The sequence below is a fragment of the Myxine glutinosa genome, chromosome 4 (assembly GCF_964187855.1).
Source record: "Myxine glutinosa chromosome 4, kmMyxGlut1.1, whole genome shotgun sequence".
NCBI lineage: Eukaryota > Metazoa > Chordata > Myxini > Myxiniformes > Myxinidae > Myxine > Myxine glutinosa.
The window spans coordinates 81,333,795-81,359,057 of NC_136264.1; the positions used below are offsets into that span (position 1 = coordinate 81,333,795).

At 46.2% G+C, this 25,263-nt stretch overlaps 1 long non-coding RNA gene across 1 annotated transcript; it reads left to right on the forward strand.

Annotated features, from left to right (window-relative positions):
• Positions 1-9,164: 9,164 nt before the first annotated feature.
• Positions 9,165-23,140, forward strand: LOC137426205 (uncharacterized). Its single transcript, XR_010984209.2, has 2 exons — positions 9,165-9,560; positions 22,800-23,140. It is a non-coding gene; the product is annotated as an uncharacterized LOC137426205 (long non-coding RNA).
• Positions 23,141-25,263: the final 2,123 nt, after the last annotated feature.

A 25,263-nucleotide genomic window follows, 5' to 3' on the forward strand; every position in this document is an offset into this window, starting at 1 on the left:
TTTGCACTTGACTGGAGGACATATTTTCTCTGAGAACCGTGGGACACACTGAGCATAGTGCGTGAATAATCCCATCGCTTTCTTTGATGTTCCCTGGTCGACTGAAGGAACTAGATTGAGTAGGGGCTGCCGGTGTGCCGAATCCGGCCGTATCTCCCCTCCGGAAACCATGTAGCCCAAGAGGTCTATAGATCTCACGGAGTAACTACATTTGGCTCCGTTCAAAGTCAGGTGGTACTTATGGGCCACTTCCAAGAACCGGCGCAAATTCACATTGTGATCTTTCTGGTTCCAGCCGCACACCGTAACATTATCCACGTAGACAAATACATCTTTCAATTGCTCCTTTGTTAGAATATCGTCTATCACCCGTTGAAAGCACTAAACCCCATTTGTAATGCCGAATGGGATTCTGCGAAATTGGTACAGCCGCTGGCCAGACTCAAAGGCCGTGTAGGGGCGATCGGCTTCTTGTATTGGAATTTGATGATATGTGCTACGAAGGTCCAGCGTACTGAAAACTCGGTAGTTAGGTACACCTCTGACCATGTCCTCAATATGAGGTGACGGGTAGGCATCGTGTTGGGCAAAGCGATTGATCGTTTGAGAGTACTCGACGACCATGTGTTTGCGATGATTAGGGCTATTGACGACCAGCAATTGGGCCCGCCACAGCAAACAACTGGGTTCGATAACTCCTTCGAGTAGAAATCGTTTCATTTCGTCCGCGATGAATTGGACATCAGGCTCAGAATGCCGCCGAGATTTCACGGTGACCGGGTGGTAATTTGGTGTTAAACTCGGAAATAGCGGCCAAGGTTCGATAGCCATCTCCTCTCGGCTGAAGTGCTCACAGTTGTGTATGGACGGCTGTATTCCTGAGATCTCGGTTGTGCCAACTGAAGTACCCAGGCTTGGTCGAAGGCCATCTTGAAGTCTAGCGTGTCATTTTCGAGGAGGCGCTGTCGGATTGCGGGAGCCTTGAGCCCGACTATGAAAGCATCATGTATTGGGTCATCAGTGCCCTCCACAGCAGCACGGTCTATGACTGCACAGTCCCGACCGAGCTGTCACAAGATTTGCACGTATTGCTCCAAAGAATCAGATGGTTCTTGTCGGTGCGTCGCTAGAAGGTGCCGTGCATAAATGGTGTTCCGAGGCTTGACATAAAGAGCCGTTAAGGTATCCAAAGCATTCTCATCGCTCGCGCAGTGGAAGAAGTATTCGTAGACAGAATGTGTCACATTGCCAGAAAGTTGTTAGGGTTAGAAAACATTTAGAAAACGTCAAGGTGAGAAAACACAGAATCATTCCAATGTCCGCCATTTCAATTGACGGATTGTCTGCACACCAACATTACAAGGGCTGATTTCTGATGGTCGTTATTCACCATCGCAATATCTCAATGGTTTTCGAATCACACGGCCTGATCTGGTCGAGTACGGAGAGTTGTCCAGCCTTGTTGTCTCGGTACTCTTGTCATCCTTGGAGCTGGATCAGCCGTTAGTTTCCATTGCTGAGTCGTCATTGTTGAAATGTATGCGTAGAGTAGTTGGTAGACTTTGATGTGTTGGTTGGGTCGGTCCTTCCTTGCAATTGGCGCAACAATCGGGTGGATGAAGTTCACGCAATTGTGCCCTGGTTCTTCGAAGACATGTCCCATTAGGCGTCTGTACTATATAAGAGTGGGGTTCGTTACAGCGTGCCACAACTTTCCCAGGGTACCTTTAGTGCGTGTACTTTTTCAGAATCCGAACTCGATGTCCAATAGCCAATTCAGGTAATTCCGGCCCAGCCGTTCTGTTGTATTGCTTCGCCATCCGGTCTCCACATTCCTTCAATCGTTCCTGAATTCCGGAGCGGAGCTAGTTAACAGAAATCACCAAAAATGAACAAAATTTTGATCATACAATGTAGGACACACAAAACACCTGTCTGTACTCAAACAACGCAAACTTGACCCTTCTAAATTTGACATTGCGACCTCTTTAGCTGCAGCCCCTCACTGCAGTAGTACAATTGCATTCATGATCCATTCACTATTCTGTGTGGTCCCATATGTGCAACAACAATACATCCAACTTGTTTGATCGATGCGTTTCAGATCCAACCTTCTTACCCCAGGTGATAAATCCCAGGCGCATTTCCCCCATTTGGTGCATGAAGCACTCAATTACTGCAACCTCCAAGAGGAGCACCATAGTTGCTAACAATTCCTGGACGGGTTCCTGCAGATCTTAAGAATTCTCCTCAAGGATCCTCGCGAATCACAGGGGATACATCTTCATGCCAGTCCCCATACTTCTACTCACAGTGATATTAGGTGTATGCCGTACCTGGTTCCCACACGTGGAGAGGCCTCCTCTGACTTCATGCTTCATGAGGACTTCATGGAGAGGGACCTCCTCTGTGTAGCACGTGTCTTCGCTTGTGACCACTCACCCATTCCCGTCTCTCAGGAACATCAAGCATCAGCCACCTAAATATCTCACTCAAAACTTTGGAAACAGATCATAAAGTTTTCATTGATACACCATAGTTTAGCAGTGACTTCCACGTGTACCCCTAATGACAAATATGACATTTTTGGTCCCATCCTCCTTTTTGGACATTTTTTGTCCCATGGCCCGGTGACCAGGATTCTCCTGAACATCATTTTTCCAAAATATCCAAAACCTACCTCACGTTTAATTTGAGTGCCCGATCCGACTGAATCCCCTGTTTATAACTACCTATTGTGCTGCCGGCAGCATCCCCTGCACTTCTTTTGTTGCAACACTTCACGCAAGTTCTCAATGCATTCGCGCTTAAACGTCCCTTCAATCGGGAACACCAATTTGCTATTTTTCATAGATGTTAGGCATATGTACTATATAAGAGCGGGGTTCGTTACAGCGTGCCACAACTTTCCCGGGGTACCATTGGTGCGTGTCCTTTTTCAGAATCCGAACTCGATGTCCAATAGCCAATTCAGGTAATTCCGGCCCAGCCGTTCTGTTGTATTGCTTCGCCATCCGGTCTCCACATTCCTTCAATCGTTCCTGAGTTCCGGAGCGGAGCTAGTTAAATGAAATCACCAAATATGAACAGAATTTTAATCATACAATGTAGGACACACAAAACACCTGTCTGTACTATTACGGGGTCCCCCCCCCCCTTACCCCTGGTCTTCGGTGGACCTCCGAACCCCGAGAGGGTCCCCGGCAGAAAGATGTGTTATCCCTGGTTGAAACCCAGCAAATAACGTCCCTCAATGGAACCAGCAAATGAAACAGCCGAACCAATGATGCAACCACACCAAGTTATAAACAAACCATACTATATTATAAATCACACACAAAGAGCCATACAGCAATGGGGCAATCACCCCTACTTTCAAATCTTACGATAATATCCTTGTCAAGCCCCTTAACCCCACTCACGGCACCTCCCCCAATGTCTCTGCTCCCCTCCAGGGCGAAGTCCCAGTGTCTCTGTGCGCTCCCGCGATCGGGGAGTCGAGGCCCGGTGGTCAATTGAGGCATAGACGAGCGAGACGACCCCGAGGTCACGTGCTCAGCCCCCAGCAACACAGCGGTGGTGAGGAACCTCACAAAGGTGCGCTCCGATTGTCACGTTGCGGTTCAACGCGCGAGCCTCCGTATAATTCTCACGTGTCCCTTTCTGGCACAGCCGTTCCCGGCAATCCCCCAGGGAATAATGCCCAGCCGACACGACGAAAGCCTGTTCCATGCAGGGTGCTCGCGTGGCCAAAATGGCGGACGGTGTTCGCTCCAACCCGGGTTCTCAAGGCCTGGATCCTCCGGGACCTCACTGAAAATACCCGGCGACACAGGCTCCCCGCACTCCGGCGATATTTCGTATCGACCGAACTTCCTTTCAAGGACGCAAGGTTCCGTCGCACTGTACATTGAACGCTCGGCCCGGAGCCTCCACCACCACCTCACTTTCCGGTCTCCTCCCACCACCTTTTCTTCGCTCCACCTCTTCCGGTCTCGATCCGGATTTCCGGCCACATTTTACCAGGAGCGCTTTTAAATCTTTTACTCACAACAACCCTTTCCCTTAAGTCACAATAAGCATAATATCTAGAATACTTCGAACCAGCAACACTACTCATAACAACGATCATTAAGGCCGAGTCCGTAACAGTACTCAAACAACGCAAACTTGACTCTTCTAAATTTGACATCGCGACCTCTTTAGCTGCAGCTCCGACACTGCAGTAGTACAATTATTGCATTCATGATCCATTCACTATTCGGTGTGGTCCCATACTCCCATATGTGCAACAACAATACATCCAACTTGTTTGATCGATGCATTTCAGATCCAACCTTCTTACCCCAGGTGATAAACCCCAGGCACATTTCCCCCACTTGGTGCATGCAGCACTCAATTACTGCAACCTCCAAGAGGAGCACCATAGTTGCTAACAATTCCTGGACGGGTTCCTGCAGATGTTAAGAATTCTCCTCAAGGATCCTCGTGAATCACAGGGGATACATCTTCATGCCAGTCCCCATACTTCTACTCACAGTGATATTAGGTGTATGCCGTACCTGGTTCCCACACGTGGAGAGGCCTCCTCTGACTTCATGCTTCATGGGGACTTCATGGAGAGGGACCTCCTCTGTGTAGCACGTGTCTTCGCTTGTGACCACTCACCCATTCCCGTCTCTCAGGAACATCAAGCATCAGCCACCTAAATATCTCACTCAAAACTTTGGAAACAGATCATAAAGTTTTCATTGATACACCATAGTTTAGCAGTGACTTCCACGTGTACCCCTAATGTCAAATATGACATTTTTGGTCCCATCCTCATTTTTGGAAATTTTTGGTCCCATGGCCCGGTGACCAGGATTCTCCTGAACATCATTTTTCCAAAATATCCAAAACCTACCTCAGGTTTAATTTGAGTGCCCGATCCGACTGAATCCCCTGTTATAACCACCTATCATGCTGCCGGCAGCATCCCCTGCACTTCTTTTGTTGCAACACTTCATGCAAGTTCTCAAAGCATTCGCGCTTAAACGTCCCTTCAATCGGGAACACCAATTTGCTATTTTTGCTGTCCCGCATCCATGCTTTCCATATTTCCACATCTCTTATCACTATCTCGCCCTTGTTTCTTTAGCATGTACTTCACATCTGGTCCCTCCTCGGGAGGGTCCGGGTCACCTGATCTTTCCTGTCCATTACCCATTTTGCTAGTGTTAATTCCCTTACTTCGCACCCGTTAGGTTTAAGGGGGCGTCCCTTATCTTTCTTCCCCCACTGACGGGTGCATGGCAATACCCATAGAGTGTTACCGTCATTCAGGTCCTCAAGGCATAGTATCTCAAGCGTCCGAGTGTACAGGTACCACCTGTCCCTTAAAGAGACACTCACAACGCATCCGAATGTAACACTCCTGCCGGACCTCCACACGTTCGAGTGTGCAGACTCTCTTTCAAGCCTGGCTTCGTTGAAACACTCCGCAACGCGTCTCTAGTGTCCAGGCTGTTTTTTTCCAGCCTCCCTGGAACACTCGCAAGTGCTCGGATCCAAGCCACTTGATTCTAACACCTATCTTTAACAAATTCTCTGACACTCTGTCCGTGTCCCTGTTACCTTATCCAGTTTCGAATACGTGCCGGTGTTTTGGGTCGAGGCAGAGTCATTCACTCGAAGGCGGCAAGACATCATACTACCGAGAATGGTCTCACTTTTTACGTGGCGCTGATGATCTTGCCGCCCCCCAGCAATGAACTCTCCTCTCCCTCCTCCTCCGGACGTATCCTGTCCATGACGCCAATTTTGTAGGGGATTTACCCCCCCCCCCCAACCCCCCTCCCAGGAATGAACATTTGACCAGACTCGGACAGTTACAGGAGAATTTATTATTAAAGATAGGACATTTACATGTACATGGAAGGAAAGCTGCGGGGGGTTTAGGCCAGTAACCCTCTGTTCATCACGGCTCTTCCTTAAGCTACACACGACTGACCATAGTTTATATAGTATGCTCAAGGATTATTTGAATGGAACCAAATGAGGAACCTGCCTTTGAACTCAGAAGAAAACGATGTCTCACCCACACATTTTTAGACAGGGTAAGGTAACATGCAACAACAAGATAAGAACAAGAGAAAAATGAAATTACAGGAGATGTTTGCCAAGTTCAGGAAAACGAAAATTATAACAGGTGCTCTTTGTTTTCTCACCCTCCCTGGAAGGGCCAACAGTTTCCATAGTAATGGACCAGTGCTGCCTGGTTTCACAACTTTTCTCAGGATATATGAAATCCTCGACACATATATGTACATATAGGAATACCAGAAATATCTTTGATCAAAAATTGTTCGGTTCGTAACATTTACTGTTGGTACGAGGTAGCGTCAGCCGTGGATTCAAGACAAATATGCGCGTGCGCATGTGCACACACACACACACACACACACACACACACACACACACACACACCACACACACACACACACACATGTACACACACACACATACACATACACACACAGGCACACACATACATGGCACATACTACACATACACACACACAGGCACACACATACATGCACATGTATATTGTATATACACACACATGTACACACACACACACACACACACACACACACATACATGTACATACACACACACACACACACATACATGGCACACACAAACACACACAGGCACACATACACACACACACACATACACACACACACACACACGCACACATACACACACACACACACACATACGCACTCACGGACACATGTACATATGTACACACATACACACTCACATGTACACATACACACACATACACACACACACGTACACACACACACACACATGTACACACACACACATACACATACACATACACACACAGGCACACACATACATGGCACATACTACACATACACACACACAGGCACACACATACATGCACATGTATATTGTATATATACACACATGTACACACACACACACCCACACACACACACACACACACACACACACACACACACATACATGTACATACACACACACACACATACATACACGGCACACACAAACACACACAGGCACACACACACACACACACACATACACACACACACACACACACACACACACACATACACACACACACACACACACACACATACGCACTCACAGACACACGTACACATGTACACACATACACACTCACATGTACACATACACACACACACACACACACACACGTACACACACACACACACACACACACTCGCATGTACACACACACACATATACGCACTCACCGACACACGTACATATGTTCACACATACACACACATGTACACTCACATGTACACACACACACACACACTCAAACACATGTACATGCACACGTACATACCCACACACGTATACACACAAACACACACATACATACACATACACACACAGTCACACACGGTTAAACTTTTACGAATAGATGCAAAAATATTGTAAACATTTGCAAATGTATATTTTGTATATTTTGTTTGTCTGGTTGATTTGTTTGTGAAATAAATGTTAGCTCTTTTACGAGCCTCGATTCAGTATACAAAAAAAAAAAAAAAAAAAAAAAAAAACCTTTTTGTATTTTACAAATGTATGCTATTATTTCATGGCGAACCATGGCATATGTAGGGGCTCCAGATTTTGGGTGTAGGTACTTCAGAATGGAAAAGGTTTCAACACCTGCCCCTCCACTCAGGTCATTTTTGACATTGGATTTTTTTCCAAATATTGGAATTTCCTTAACCCAAGGATTAAACAAACTCCAAGTCTCAATGTATTGTAACCTCGGTTTCAGTAGCATTTACTACATGCCAGCTACCCAAACGATCGATTCCATGCATTTGTCATTATCGAGATAACCCTTCAAATAATTATTTTCTACATTCATTTTATTCGTGAAACATTATAAATCACAAGTAAACTTTTTGAGTACAATGTAAAACATCTGTAGATTCAATTACATCTTAAAAATGATTCTCGTGTTATTTACATTTGAAACTACAGCTGTAGATTATATTATCCTTCCTTGTTACCACTTTTTTTTTTGTCTCCTGTATTAGGACGAGTTTTTTAAATGTGACTTTTGTCTATTCTCTTGTATTGTTTGTTTTTTACTCTTCAATTCTGGTAATTTCACAAGGGGACCTAATCATCCCACAAGCATCTGCTTATCTTTAGGTTCTCCCACAATATTGTATTCTGATTCTGATGTACGTTAAAGATTTGGTGTTGCTGCATACCAATGAATGCTCAATGATTTGGCTCAACCAATGAATGCTACTCGTAGCCTCGTGCTGCATATGAAGAAGAAGAAGAAGAAGAAAAATAACGTGGAGTGGGTGACTGCTGTTGCTGTTGGGGATCTTGACGTCATTGTTGTTGACGTCATTGCTGTTGGGGTTGAGGTTGGAGTTCTTCCCGGTGCGCCATCTTGCGACGTCATCTATCAATCTGCCATCAGCGGGACGATGAAGGATAAATCTCCTCCCTCCCACCCAATGGAATGCCTACCCACGGTATACATGTACGGTTCCATTTTTAGTCTTTGTTTATACTCTGCGAACGTCACAATGAAACCGCCAACCACTCAGACTCAGAGCGGACACTCGACCTGTTGGGTATTCCATCTTGACCATGCCACTGAGTCTGGCTATTTCATCTACCTGGCTATTATACCTCACCTAGGTATGCTGGGCCTCAGGGGTACACGGGAAAACAAGATGGAGACTACAAGGACCTTCAGGAAAGCTGAGTATTGCTGGGATTGCCATAGAATTTGTTCAGAAAACAGTTCAGTCATCAGGACTCGACAGTTACATCAGGAGCAACAAAAATCTGACTGACTTCATTTTTGAGTAATGCATCCACCATATAGCTTGTGCCCCATCATATCAGCCTAAATTGATGATTGAATCTCAGCAAAGTATCTAATTTGTTAGATATAAGATTTGCACCAACTTAGAGATGTCGTAACTTTTTCCGGGTACTTTGCAAATCAATGGGGGCACATACTGTTGCATCAAACTGCAAACCAGGAACATTACCTTGGCTCATGGAGAGCAAGGTGACGGGGAGGAAAGAGAAAGTAAGAAAAAAAAGTAATAAAAAGTCCTGAAAGTAAGAGGGTTGGGTTAGGTAGGTTATTGAAGGTAGAAAAGATTGTGGGTAGGGATGGAAGAGGTGACCTGAGGTACAGGTGCACCATCAACTTGAAGTTTCCATTTGTAACGAAGCCTTTGCTGGAAACTTGCCATTGCTTGTTACGTATGTATAAGAGACTGGGGAAAGATGATGTAAGAGCTTTCCCATTATTGTTTGTCCTTGCTGTCCAAAGACCAACGTTACACAATGTTCCAGTATCTGCGGCCCGCTTGCCTTCCCAGCTGCCACACCAGACCACATGAAAGTTGGACGGCAAGATGCAGGGATGAAATGAAGATGGATGTCCATTTTCTGGCAAAGGTGCATTTTCAACCAAGACACAACTTTGATAACTGGTGAGACACGTTCCATTTGCTTGGCTTTTATGCATCCTCCACGTAGGGTAGACCATAGAGCATAGACCCTCAGGCTCAAAACACTACCAATGAGGTGCAAAACACTACCAATCTTTGTTTTTGAAGTAATTAAGCAGGTTTTTTCATTGGCAATTTGTGAGTCACTCTAGCCAGTGTCACTTTCCAGAAAAGCCGGCTAGAATAAACATTTTAACAAAGGGGTGTGTGTGTGTGTGTGTGTGTGTGTGTGTGTGTGTGTGTGTGTGTGTGTGTGTGTGTGTGTGTGTGTGTGTGTGTGTGTGTGTGTGTGTGTGTGTGTGTGTGTGTGTGTTTCTGCGCATTTGTTCCTGCACATGTATGAGTGATTGTGTTCAAAATTTTGCAGGAATAAATTAACTGTGAGAAGGTGTAGAAAAATCTTTAGATTTCATCATGATTTATTGGCAATTAATGATGGGTTTGCATTTGATCAGCTTAATGATATAAATACAAATTGACTCGAATTAAAAAAGGTAAAACCAAACCCACACTTCAGTTTCTTCTTTAGAATTACATATCCATATCAATAACAATTAATTAAACACCAAATTATTTGATAAATGAGATGCTTTTCCATTCCACATTGTATGAATGCCTTCATTAGACAGCAACATTCCTTGAAAGCTATTCTATGGTATGGTTTCAGGTGAAATAATAGGATTGTGAGAGCAACGACATACAGCACTGAACTTATCAACAGATTAAAACAACTCGTCAGACGTATGCTAGTAGAGGGAGCTATAGTTAGCAAACTAAAAAGTTTTCTTTGAGATCATAAAACGACACCAAGTTTAATTAATTAGTAAAAAAACAATATGAATAGAAATATCTTATTGTCACGTCTGAGCGCCCGTTAAGACAGAAACCTGGGGTGCCCGGGACCTTTGGTCTTGGGAGATGGCCCAAATGATCTATTATTGCACTGCGTTTAATTAATTTATACAACTTTACCGTTCCCCAATAATCATTCAATTAGGCCAAAATCGAAGGGAAATACACAGGAAAGCAGACAGATGGCTCAAACATGTTTGTTTTTACATTTTAAATGATTTATTTTAAGTAAACAAGGGAAGAGCATAAACAAGACATATGCAATATTTGTACCCTTGCACGTTTTTCAAATAACTCAATTTTCTCTAAAAATAAGTTGAAATTAACAAAAGTCTTTGGTCTCTGCAATTCCTTATTTCACTGTTAAGATTACAGAACCTTTGTTTTTAATTCAGAACTTGATATATCCTTTTAAATCAGAAAATGAAAAGAAATGGCATTGACAAAATTATTGACACCCGAGACTTAATAATTGGTAGAACATGTGGCCTTTCGACAAAATAACTGCAGTCTAGCGCTTCCTATAGCAATGAATGAGCTTCCTAAACCTCTCTACTGGCAGTTTGGCCCACTCTTCTTGTGCAAACTCCTCCAGTTCTCCCAGATTTGAAGGATGCCTTCTCCCAACTGCTGTTTTCAGATCTGCCTACAGGTGTTCAATGGGATTTACACTGCCGGTCAAAAGTTTTAGAACACCTCAATTTTTCCAGTTTTTATTGAAATTTATGCAGTTTAATGTCCAGTGAATAACCTGTAATGGTACAAAGGTAAGCAGTAAACTGCTCGAGGTTAAAAAAAAAAAGTTTAGGTTAGCAAAAACGGGAAAATAATGTAAATTGCACAGTTATATTGTAAAAAAGGCCTTCTTCAGGGAACAAGTAATGGGTTAACAACAGCTGTTCTGCAGCAATGTAAGTAAATTAAACCTTGAAAGTTGATACAAACAATTCCTAGAGGTGTCCCAACCTCTGCTCATTACTTGATTACAAACCCCCTGTCTGTATAAAATCAGTATTGGAACAGACTGTTATTACACCCTCGGAAGCATTATATAGACAATATTGCACTGCAGGAAGTAGTATATTGGAAATTGGAGGAAACTCTGACAGGAAGAGGTCGGGCAGACCCAAAGCCACAACAGAATCAGAAGACATGTTTCTGAGAGTCAACAACTTGCGTGATAGGCGGTTCACAGGACAACAGCTTCAAGCACACCTTAACACTGGTCGAAGTAAGCAAGTCTCAGTTTCAACGGTGAAGAGAAGACTTCGAGCTGCAGGTTTGACAGGTCGAGTGGCAGTAAGAAAGCCATTGCTAAGATGGCAAAATAAGAAAAAGGGGCTTGCCTGGGCCATGAAGCACCGCCAGTGGACGACTGAAGACTGGAATAAGGTCTTATGGACCGATTAATCAAAATTTGAAATCTTTGGTTCATCATGCAGGGTTTTTGTATGCCGTCGAGTAGGCAAAAGGATGGTTCCTCAGTGTGTGACACCAACTGTCAAACATGGAGGAGGAAGCGTGATGGTCTGGGGCTCTTTTGCTGGATTCAGAGTCAGCGACTTGCACAGAGTGACCTGCACCCTGAACCAAAAGGGCTACCGCAGCATTTTGCAGCGCCATGCAATACCCTCTGGTATACGCCTTGTTGGTCAGGGGTTCATCCTACAGCAAGATAATGACCCTAAACACACCTCCAGGCTATGTCAAAACTACCTTCGAGGAAAAGAACAAGACTGTAGGCTTCAAATCATGGAATGGCCAGCACATTCTCCAGACTTGAACCCCATTGAGCTGGTTTGGGATGAACTGGACAGAAGGGTGAAAGCAAAGCAACCTACAAGTGCAACACATTTGTGGGAACTTCTGCAACAGTGTTGGGAAGAACTTCCCGAACAATATTTGATTTCCATTGTAGAAAGAATGCCACGAGTGGGTTCGGCCATTATATCTGCAAAAGGTGGCTACTTTGCTGAGTCAAAATTTTAAATAAAATTTTGTTAAACAAAATGATTCTATCATTTCTTTTTTATCTCCAATTGTTTATTTGTTCTATGCTTAATTTCAGAGTACATTGAGACATTAAACTGCATAAATTTCAATAAAAACTGGAAAAATTGAGGTGTTCTAAAACTTTTGACCGGTAGTGTAGATCTGGACTAATTGCGGACCACTTCAGAACAGTCCAGCAATTTGTCTTGAACCATTCCTGGGTGCTTTTTGAAGTGTGTTTGGGGTCATTGTCCTGCTGCAAGACCCATGACCTTCGACGGAGACCAAGCTCTCTGACACAAGGTTGAACGTTGCGCTCCAAAATTCCATGGTCATCTCGTGATTTAATGATGCCATGCACACATTTAAGGCACCCAGTGCCAGAGGCAGCACAGCAACCTCCAAAAACATAACGGAACCTCCTCCATGTTTGACTGTAGGGAAGGTGTTCTTTTCTTTGAAGGCTTCATTTTGTTTTCTGTAAACATAGAGATGATGTGCTTTACCAAAAAGCTCTATTTTGGTCTCATCTGTCCACAGGACATTCTCCCAGAAGGATTTTGGTTTGTTCAGCTGTGGTTTGGCAAACTCCAGTTGGGCTTTCCCAGCAGTGAGGTCCTTCTGGATCTGCCACCATAGAACACCCTTTCCTTGAGTTGGCAACGGATGGTGCGATTTGAAACTGTCGTACCTTGTGTCTGAAGTTCAGATAGAATCTGTTTGGCAGTTGATCAAGGTGCTCCTTCGTTGATCCTTCGCTGCAATCTTCAATCAAGTTTTCTCTTGCGGCCATGTCCAGCGAGGTTGGCTACAGTGCCATGGGCCTTAAACTTCCTCATAACGTTGTGCACCATGGACACAGGAACATCAAGCTCTCTGGAGATGGACTTGTAGCCTTGAGATTGTCCATGCTTCGCTACATTGTTGTGTCTGACCTCCTCAGACAATTCTCTGGTTTTCTTTCTTTTCTCCATGTTCATTGCAGTGCACACAGTGAAACAAAACAGCAGAATGACTCCTTTTCTCCATTCAAACTGGTTGAATGAGTGATTTTTATATTGCAGGCACCTGAAACTCACCACAGGTGAGTTCAATTCCAAAGTAAAGGAGCCTGCTTGAAATCTAATTATTTCTCACAACTTCGAAAATGTGCCAATAATATTGTTCGGACCATTTTAGAATTTCTATGTGGAATAAGCTATGATTTTGTAATTTTTTCAGCTTTTTTTGTTTTGTTCCACTGCAAACCAAAGAAATACAAATGTGGATACCAAAAGATTTTTTTATGTCAACAATTTTCTGGAAGAAATGGTGCATTATTTGAAAAAAGTGCAAGGGTGCGAAAATCTTTGGCCACGACTGTACATATATATGCGTATGTACATATATTGTTACGGTCCGCGGATTAGATGTTATTTTGACCGAGCGGTGGTGTAACCGTGGCCGAACAGTTTTTCCCCGACTAAAACTCGATTCACCCTGAACGTTGGCCGTATCGCGCCACACCTACTCAATCGGGAAAACTCTAAAGCGACCGAATACAAAGAGGAAGAAGACGTGCAGAAGAGTAACGGGATTTATTATTTACACACACAAGCAAAAAGGAGCAGTGACGATTATTTACAGGGACATGAGACGCAGGTGACACAGTGAATTCCTTATACAAGCTTAATTACCTACCCAGGACAGAACAAACAAAGACACTGACTCACACGGGGAATTGCAGAGTGGATTGGCTGGAAGGAGGTGTGTGGCTGGAGGGGGAGGACGGCACGGAGCTGGCTGGAGCTTGATCCCGCACGGGACGTCGGGCTGGACCTCGACAGCCGCTGATGCCACCGGGCCTGTCGTGTGCGCGGGATCACGGGTCGGAGCTGCTTGGTGGAGCCGACGCGCTGGTGGGGGGGTCTGGCGTGATGGGTTCTCTCCTCTCTAAGCGCTCTTGCTCTGACGACCCAGCTCTTTCCTTTTTACTCGTCTCCTTGTCTCAGTAAAAGCGCATCTGCTTGTCTCCTCCCTTGGACTCCTCTCCTTTCTCTGTAAAAGCTCATCTCTTTGGGGAATGCCCCGCCACGGGTTATATAGGCCCTGCCCCTCAACCTTTGCGAACCTCCCCCAAACGTTCTCTCTCTGCCCTCTCAAGCCAAACCCCTTGTTCATGGTTGGTCGAGTGGGGCTGGCTCACTCCTCCCCTCTCTGACGAGGTGGGGACCCACCTTTCTTCCCCAACCCTGCCTCGTGGCCAATGGTGGTTGAAGAAAACCACCCAAAATGCAGTTGGCCATTGAAATGAAATGAAAGGGGATCTACTCTTATTTCACTTGGTACAATGGAGTATTTAAGTTAATGGGAGACACAGCCTTACCCTAAGACACATAATAAGATATAAGCTATCGAACAGGGGTATTCTATGATTGGCTGACGTGTATGCTTTATGGACTAATTACCGAGACGCCCTTTTTACCTTTATACAACTCTGGAGGCAAGAGGGGCCATATCCAACCAATGGTACACAGCAGTTTACCACAATCCAATACACACAATCAAAAAAAATGCCATCCTCATATCCGCAACACTGCACCCTCCTCCTCTTAGGCACGTCCCGGGCCTATAACTTTAATTTAGTGTGACACGTAGGTGTAGTTCCCTCTACTTTTAACCTGACCCTGAGTGCGACAGTTTTAAAACATAAATAAATGTGTCCCACTGCTCCATTGCACCCTGCCTAACAGACTTACGCCCACAGTTAACCGAATTGCGGAATGGTCTTCAAACTATACATTGACGGTGGGGAGCATTATTTACAATTGACGCTACTTTTATTTACAAAACTAACCCAGGACTTGTAATTGTTCTTTCTGGGGGGGGGGGGGGGGGGAGACAGTCTGCTCTGCATCGACGCACCATGAAAGCACCCAGAACGCACCAATACACCCTCAAGCACCAATCGGTGCAGTCACGATTGTTCAATGAATCAAAATAAACCAACAACCCCTAACCCTGCAGGTGGTCCCTTGCTCTTCGGCTCCCTCTGCTGGCTATTATTATTTTCTTCCAGTTGTTGTCATTTTCTTTGCTTTTCTTACTGGCGGCCTAATTTGAACTGAAAAATGCACCCAATGTGTCCTTTTTATTTATTTATGGCCCACCAGGCCGACTACGTGTGGTTCACCTGTGGGGCATCGGTGCCCTGTGGCCAAGGTCCGCCAGCAAGATTTCGGGCCCTCAAGGCCGGTTCCAGCAGAGGGGCCATGCCCCAACCCATGGGGTCCAGAAGTGGTGCTCGGCCACAGACATGTGGTCCATCATGTGGTGCATCGATGCAGACAGCTGGTTCTGAGAGTTCCGGGCGCACAATGGCCGACTCACGCACGCTCCCCTCAGCGCCCAATGGCGCACAGGTCATGTGGGAGACAAAAGGGGAAAGACAAATGAGCGAGGGGTAAGGTCACAAGCGTACACATCAAACAAGGCAATGCAGGGCGAAATGCGTACGGAGAGCGAAGTGAGAAAGCTCGTCCCTACCGTACGTCACCCCCCCTGTCACCTACCCTACCCTTGCCCTTACCCCATATGTACAAAATCTACACATTACAAATTCGTCACTACTGTCACGTCTTTCCAATATTTCCCCGATACCAAATTCGTCACCACAATCCCTCTAGCCAAAATTTGCCATCACCCAAATTCATCATCAATCCTCATAAGGAGGAAGAGATGGAACATCAAGCACAATGTCACACCCACGTTATGATGCGTCTCACAATCCAAAACATTTGCACCATTAAAAATAATGAAAACATGGCATGGTGTGGAGTACCTGTCACCTCAGGTGAGTGGATGTAGATGGTGCAAGGAGATCCTTCATCCTATCTATCCTCTAAATGACTTTAACACACTTTACACTACCCGGGGTCTTTCCCTGCCAATCCATTGGCCAACTTACTCTATGGGTTCTAAAAACCAATTCCCATTGCCCAAACTGTGGTGCTTCTCAATTTGGGGTCTCACTCCCCCGATTCATCTCCCGGTGCCCTTGCACAATTTCTGGGCTGTGACGTGTAGCTCTCCCAGCAGGTCTACCCACCTGCACACCTCCACCACTGTAGTTGCCACCTGAGCTTACCTAGCTCCTCACCCTAACCTAACTAACTGGGGAAGGCCCCTCCTGGCTCTGTCACCCCTTGGTGCCCTCTGGCACTGGGCTACCCGGGTCCGTCCTCCGGATCCTCGGGCCCCATCCACAACAACTCTACCGGCTCCCAGAGCCCACCTGCGGCCTCACCTGGCCGACATCCTCACAGTGGTGGAGTGCCCAAACCAACTACACACACTAACAGGCTACACGCCCAGCCATTTCCACAACACTAATGCACCCATCCAAACATCATTCTTCCACCCGCACCACAGATGCCAATATCCAACCACAATTTACCTATACCCTCTACCTAACACTTACACTACCCGCCCCGGGTATTCGTGATGGGGGTCCATCCTTCCCCCATTCACACCTTCGCACCATCCACTCCACTCCATAGTTTCCACCATACTCACTCCACGACCATCCATTCCAATACTCCATATACTCCACACTACCATTTATTCCATACACCTGTTCCTCATACCTGTTGTTGCACACCTGTGCACTCACACCTGGTGCCACCTGCACCCTCCTCCTCTTCCTGGACCATTTGGTCAACACCACACGCAATCACCTTCTCTCACTCATATACTGCTCCACACACCTGTCCAGTTGCACACCTGTGCAATCACACCTGTTCAATCACACACACGGCATCATCTGAACTACCTGTTGCCCTGCTAACTTAGTGCTCCCCGTCTTCCCTTTAAACTAAGCACATACCACGTCATTATAATCCACACTAATGTACCTGCGTCCCCAGCTACAGGTATCATTGTCACAAACTAATCTTAACGTTACCTAATGTCAATCTCTAGGGCCCTACACACGATATATCCTAACCCACCCGGGCTAGTTTTCACTGCCATCAACCCCATAAAACTAGTGCTCCTTTGCCCCCCTGTGTCAGGGATGACAGAGTTGCCATCCCACCACATGGGGCATCTTCCAATACCAATTTTGCTCACCAAATTTCGGCCAATCAAAAATTTGCCAATCACTCTACCAATCCTCTGCCAATCATCACTCTGCCAATCCTTTGCCAATCATCAAATTTTGTTTTTCTAATTTCGGGTCCAGACCACTATCCTCATCACCCGTCTACTTATTAGATCCTCTCGGTGCGCCAATTCACTTCCACAGCCCGGCTTCGTAAAGCCAAGCAATGAATGCGGGTTGTTTGGTGCCGGCGGCTGGATGCGTCTGGCACTCGGTGCAGGGAAGGGCGCTTACCCGGGCCGAGATCCCACGCACCACCTCGGCACGGAGCCATCCAATTGCCCGATCTCGACCTGCCGGACCGCCTCAACAAAAAGGGGTCGCCATGACGACCCTTCCTATCGGGCTGCCCGTTCCGCCTAGCGGAGCATGGACGCGGCCGTTCCAAGCGCGGCCCAGCGTGGATCACGTACGGCGGTCCTTTCGAACCCGCCGTGGTTCGGATCCCCGCTAGTCCTCGTGGCACGCGGAACCCGGCACACACCGAGGGCCCGATTCGGCTATAAGTCGCTCTAACCGCTAACCCAGTTACCGTCGATGCCTCACCTGCATGCTCACACGCATACTCTACCCCTTTCTTGCTCATACATCCAGCTGTTCCCATGCTCCTCGTCATTGCACCTTCTCTAACACACCCAGGTACACTCATTCCGCTCACAGACTTGGTCACACACCTGACCACCGAACACCTTTGCACACACTCGTCGCTCGCACACCTCTTCGCGCCCCCTTCTCGGTCACCTCCTCTGTGACAATCACAGGTGTGCTCTCACTCGCACACCCAACCACGTGCCTCACTACCAACTCAAGTGTGCATTCCCACACACGCTCTACCATTCCAGGTGTGCATCCTTCCATTCCAGGTGTACATCCTCTCTCACCTGTCACCACCAACTCACGCTTCGGGTCACTCTTACTACTCTCACCTCCACTCTCGGTCGCGCACTCACCCTTACTCTCGCCAGCGCACTCTTTCCTCATGCACCTGTCCGTTGCACACCTTTCTCGCGCACACTCTTGCGCACACTCTCCCGTTACACCCTCTGTAACACTCACCACAGGTGTGCATTCTTCCTTACTTTTGACAGCGCACTCTTTCCTCATGCACCCGTCCGTTACACACCTTTCTCGCGCATCCTCTTGCGCACATTCTCCCGTTACTTCCTCTGTAACACTCACCACAGGTGTACACTCTTTCGTTACATCCTCTGTAACACTCCTCACTACGCGCTTCCATGTGCTCCCTCGCACACGCGCTACGACCGACTCACTCTCGACAGCACACTCACTCCTCGGCGCGCACTTTTTCCTCACACACCCCAGAGTCGGACCTTCTCGCACACCTCCTCTTTCGCACACCAGACCTGTCGCACACTTCACCAACGGCCTCTCACGAACACCCGGGTCTAAATCAACCTCCAAGCCGACTGAAGCTCCCCTCACCTCATATACATTTCCTCGTATATCGCCACTCACCTCCGTACCTCGTCGTCGCACCTCCTTCGCCACCTGCAAACTCTTTATTTGGTTAGTGAGCACATCATTATGAGTTGAGCACCGACCTTGTACATATTCCATCACCTCCTCCTTTATCTCCCTCTTAGTTTCTGTCCGTCCCTTCTTAATTTCACTCACCTCTTCTTCCACTTCCTCTAATTTTTGCTTCACCTCTTTTATTTCCCGGTGCGTCTCCTCAAGTTTGTCCTCCTAAGGCTATTTTGACCGTCTCTATGTGCGTCCTCACCTGCCGGTCCTTCGTCTCCATTACCTCTGTCACCTCGTCCAACCTCATTGTCAGTCCCTCACGTACCATCTGACATTGCCTCTGTGTTGCTATTAAGTCGTCCTTGATGTCTCTTTGTGTCGCTTTCAACCCTCCTAATACCGCAGTGTTCCTTTGAACCTGCTCCGTTAGTTCTTTTTGTCCCTCCGTCAGCTGTTCCACCTCCTCCGTCAGGTCTTCTATTCCCCCCTGTAACCTAGCCGTATTATTCCTCACCTCTTTCTCCATACGCTTTTCACCTCGCTTTACCTCCTCGCGTACCCCCGAGACCTCCTCACTTACACCTCGTCGTATCTCCTCTTTCATCTCCTCCCTCTCTTTTGTAGATGCTGCCCTCATCTGTCCCAATTCATCCCTCTGAGCATCCAGTTTGGTTTCTACCCCGATTTTCACCTCCTCTATCTGCTCTCCCATTTGTTTAATTTCTCGGGCGGATTGCTCCCCTATTTCCCGCAATTTGTCCTCCATCCTATTTTCTAACCCCATTAACCCATTCTTTACCTCTTTTATCCCATTGTCTAACCCATCAAATTTTTTTTCTAATCCCTTAAAATTATTGTCTAGCCCCTCAAATTTAGCTTCTAGCCGTTCCCCCATTTCTCCCATTTTGCCCCCCATTTCGCCCCCCATTTCGCCCATTTTGCCCCCCAATTCGTCCCTCATTGCCGCCATTTGCTCACTCTGAGCCTCCATCCGGTTCCCCATTACCCCCAATTCATTCCTCAGGTCTTCACTTGTCTGGACCATGAGCGCCTTTATTTGTATCATAAAGAGGTCCCAATTCACCGGTGCTGCTACGGTCACGGGCGCCGCCAGATTTGGTGCCGTTGTAACCGCGTGCGCAAAGGCGCCATTTTGCGCGCCCATAACCTCGTGCGCGAGAGCGCCATTTTGCGGGAAACCTCCGCAACCACATTGCCATTTTTCTCCTCCTCCCTTTCCTCCACATACATTTCCCCGAGGTCCTGGGTCGATTCCACCCCGTCTATCTCTCCCACCGGCATCCCGCCGCCTTGACCAGCCATGGCGCGATTTCAAAATTCGGGTTTTGCTTTAAAACACAAATTTTCAGCAGCTCGTAATTTTGAGCGCGTTAAGCGCGCTTCGGGCCTCGTATCTCACTCCCCGACACCAATTTGTTACGGTAATAACACAATTGGTGTCCAAATTTTGGGCTAAATAAATTTAGTCCCAGGTTCGAATCCCACTCCTGACACCAATTTGTTACGGTCCGCGGATTAGATGTTATTTTGACCGAGCGGTGGTGTAACCGCGGCCGAACAATTTTTCCCCGACTAAAACCCGATTCACCTTGAACGTTGGCCGTATCGCGCCACAGCTACTCAATCGGGAAAACTCTAAAGCGACCGAATGCAAAGAGGAAGAAGACGTACAGAAGGGTAACGGGATTTATTATTTACACACACAAGCGAAAAGGAGCAGTCACGATTATTTACAGGGACATGAGACGCAGGTGACACAGTGAATTCCTTATACAAGCTTAATTACCTACCCAGGACAGAACAAACAAAGACACTGACTCACACGGGGAATTGCAGAGTGGATTGGCTGGAAGGAGGTGTGTGGCTGGAGGGGGAGGACGGCACGGAGCTGGCTGGAGCTTGATCCCGCACGGGACATCGGGCTGGACCTCGACGGCCGCTGATGCCACCGGGCCTGTCGTGTGCGCGGGATCACGGGTCGGAGCTGCTTGGTGGAGCCGACGCGCTGGTGGGGGGGTCTGGCGTGACGGGTTCTCTCCTCTCTACGCGCTCTTGTTCTGACGACCCAGCTCTTTCCTTTTTACTCGTCTCCTTGTCTCAGTAAAAGCGCATCTGCTTGTCTCCTCCCTTGGACTCCTCTCCTTTCTCTGTAAAAGCTCATCTCTTTGGGGAACGCCCCGCCGCGGGTTATATAGGCCCCGCCCCTCAACCTTTGCGAACCTCCCCCAAACGTTCTCTCTCCGCCCTCTCAAGCCAAACCCCTTGTTCATGGTTGGTCGAGTGGGGCTGGCTCACTCCTCCCCTCTCTGACGAGGTGGGGACCCGCCTTTCTTCCCCAACCCTGCCTCGTGGCCAATGGTGGTTGAAGAAAACCGCCCAAAATGCAGTTGGCCATTGAAATGAAATGAAAGGGGATCTACTCTTATTTCACTTGGTACAATGGAGTATTTAAGTTAATGGGAGACACAGCCTTACCCTAAGACACATAATAAGATATAAGCTATCGAACAGGGGTATTCTATGATTGGCTGACGTGTATGCTTTATGGACTAATTACTGAGACGCCCTTTTTACCTTTATACAACTCTGGAGGCAAGAGGGGCCATATCCAACCAATGGTACACAGCAGTTTACCACAATCCAATACACACAATCAAAAAAAATGCCATCCTCATATCCGCAATATATATATATATATATATATATATATATATATATATATATATACATATATACTATATATATATATATATATATATATATATGTACATATATACTATATATATATATATATATATATATATATATATATATATATATATATGTATATATATATATATATATATATATATATATATATATATATATATATATATATATATATATATATATATACTGTGTATATATATATATATATATATATATATATATATATATATATATATATATATATATACTGTGTATATATATATATATATATATACATATATATATATATATATATATATATATATATATATATATATATATACACAGTATATATATATATATAGTACAGTATATCTATATTATAAACCAAGAGTGTCTGTCTGTCCCCAAAATACTCCTTCAGTTTTGGGGCCAGCCTAGCCAAACCTTCTGTGGAACGTTTTGGGATCCCAGTAGATGTTGTAAGGTAGGTAGGAGATTTCATAAATTCCTCAATAAAATTATGATTTTGAAGCTGGCTTGCAACGGCTCCCGAATCCGGAAAACATCAATGGGCTGGTTTGATAATATCTCAATATAATCGTGATTTAAGACAGTATTTTGTAATAGTATTAATTTATGATTGGAATGATGCTGTTTGGAATGAAAATAGAGATATTGAGTTGAAATATGAATGAGGAAATGACGTGAGGGTTTCTACTCTCTAACCATAACATTCGTAGATTCGCCAGATGCAGATTCGCCATTGACTGGGGGTAGAACCATTCAGACGGGGTACGTTTTTTTTGTGCAAGTCCTTGACTAACCTGCTGCCAATGCCGGATGTTCGATTGAAGGTGGCACAGGAATGTGGAATTTATCTGTTCCATGATTTAGCACTCACTGTTTCTGCAGTGTTTGTTTGCTTTTGGCTTCCCACCTGTGCATAGCATAGGTGCATAGCACAGGTACCTCGCTAGTATGTTTATATATATGTACGTCGCATTGCCCTGCTCCCTACCCCCACCCTCGTTGCCCTCCAGAATGTTCGAGAAAGTTCCTCAGGCCCTGATTGGTGGCCTGTCGCCCACCAGCCCTTTGTAGCCGGATGCCATCATTCGGTTCTTCCGGCCAGCGTACCAAGCGGTCCTGTCTTCAATCACTACTGCGATGCCCAGCATCTATACCACAAACACACAGCGAATTTAGCCGCCTCCCAATGGCTTGCAGGGATGTATGCAGCGTCCACAGGTCGCTAATGGCCAATTAGCACTTGCAACAAAGGCCGTCGCTTTTGAGTGAACCAAACAGGTGTGTCATGAAAATGCATGCTACTTTAACAGGAAAATAAAACCAAGTGTGAATAAAAAGTGTATGGATTTAAGGTTGTGTTCTGGTATTTATGGATCGTGTAAGGAAATGACACTCAGGAATAAAGAAAAGGTGTGATCTTTTTGGCACGATCTTTCTCATAACGAGTCTTCTCGTCCCCAATGCCACTCATACTGGCTTCTACCATTATTCTCTTTGTCCCCTTGTGGGACATACGGCTGCACTCATTTCTCGGACTACTTAGAGCATGTTTGGGTCATTGGACCAATGGACCATGCCCGGGGGACATGCCCGGTGGATGCCTTGTGGATCGTGCATTTCACAGCAAAGACTCAACCATGAGCACCAAGGAGCTTTCAAAAGACCTCCGGGATAAAGTTGTGGAAAGGCACAGATCAGGGGATGGGTATAAAAATATTTCAAAGGCCTTGAATATCCTTGGAGCACAGTTAAGACAATCATTAAGAAGTGGAATGCGTATGGTACCATCAAGACCTTGCCTACATCAGGCCGTCCCTCCAAACTGGATAACCAAGCAAGGAAAAGACTGACCAGAGAGGCCACAAAGAGGCAAATGGCAGCTTTGAAAGAGCTGCAGTTTTTATGGCAAAGACTGGTCACTATGTGCATGTGATAATAATATCCCAAGCCATTACTCAAAAAAGCCAACTTTGATTCCCGTTTGAGGTATGCAAAAAACCACTCCGGAGATTCTGAAGCCATGTGGTTAAAAAAAAGGTCTGTGGTCTGATGAAACCAAGATGGAACTTTTTGGCCTAAAAATGATATGGACCAACTTCTATCTACTCATCCCAACTCTCTCTTCCTCATATGTGGTGATTTCAACTGTCATCATGCCAGTTGGCTGGGTGTGGGTACCTCTCTCACCAGCCATGGCTCCTCAGCAAAGGACTTCTGCGACTCACTGGGACTGACACAATCTGTCAATTTCCCGACCCGGATCTCAGTCAACGGAACATCTTCTCTTCTGGACTTGGTTATGACTAACTTCCCTGAAAATGTCTGCTGCTCTTCTTCTGCTCCGATCGGATCATCTGATCATGTCCTTGTTAAAGTGGACATCTCTCTGACCATCCTCAGGGAGCCTGTTCAGCGTCGACGAGTCTGGCATTTCACTCAGGCCAACTGGCATGGTCTTCAAGCAGCCATCAATCATCTGGACTGGTCTCCCATCTCTACCACCTCTGACATCAACTCATCCTGGGAATTCTTCCAAAGTAAATTGCTCTCTCTCATGCACAGATTTATCCCATCTCGTCTTCAGTTGTCATACCCTTCCTCCCGTCCATGGTACACGGAATCTTGTGGTGAGGCTGTTGCCCAGAAATAACTTGCCTTCGTCTCCTGGAAAGCAAATCCAACGGAAGGAAATCTCATTTCCTTTCACAAAGCCCGAAACAAGTGTGTGTCCACCCTCAGGAGAGCCAGGAAACAATATCTCTTCGTTCTCAAGAACGAACTCTCTTATCTGTCTCCCTCTTCCAAATCCTGGTGGCGTCTGGTCAAATCCGTTTCTGGTGTTTGTTCCCCCTCCATCCCCTCCCTTACCTCAAACGGCTACACAGCTGACTCCGCACGTGAAAAAGCTGAATGCCTCAACTCTGTGTTTGCCTCTAAATCTTGTGTCCCAAACCCATCCCTCTCTGTACCCACCATACCCAGTCGTACCCTGCTGCTCCTGGACTCCGTGTCCTTTCCTCCTGACAAGGTGGAAAGGTTTCTGTCAACCCTCGACTCTGATTCTGCAACTGGACCCGACGGCATCAGCCCACGGGTCCTAAAATCCTGCTCTGCTGCTCTATCTCACCCTCTCTCTGTTCTCTTCACCCTCTCTTTTGCTCAAGGTCAACTGCCATCTGCTTGGAAATCAGCCAACATCACCGCTTTGCACAAAAAAGGTGCAAAAACAGATCCTAGCAACTACAGACCAATCAGCCTTCTCCCAATTATCAGCAAAGTCATGGAATCCATCATTGCTTCGGATATGAAATCTTTCCTCTTCTCCAATGGCTTGATCTCTGATCATCAATTTGGTTTCAGACCAGGTCACTCTACTCTGGACATGCTGCTTCTGCTGTCTCGACAATGGATGGAGGTCCTCAATGCCAAACAGGAAATTAGAGCTGTCTCCCTCGACATATCACGTGCCTTCGA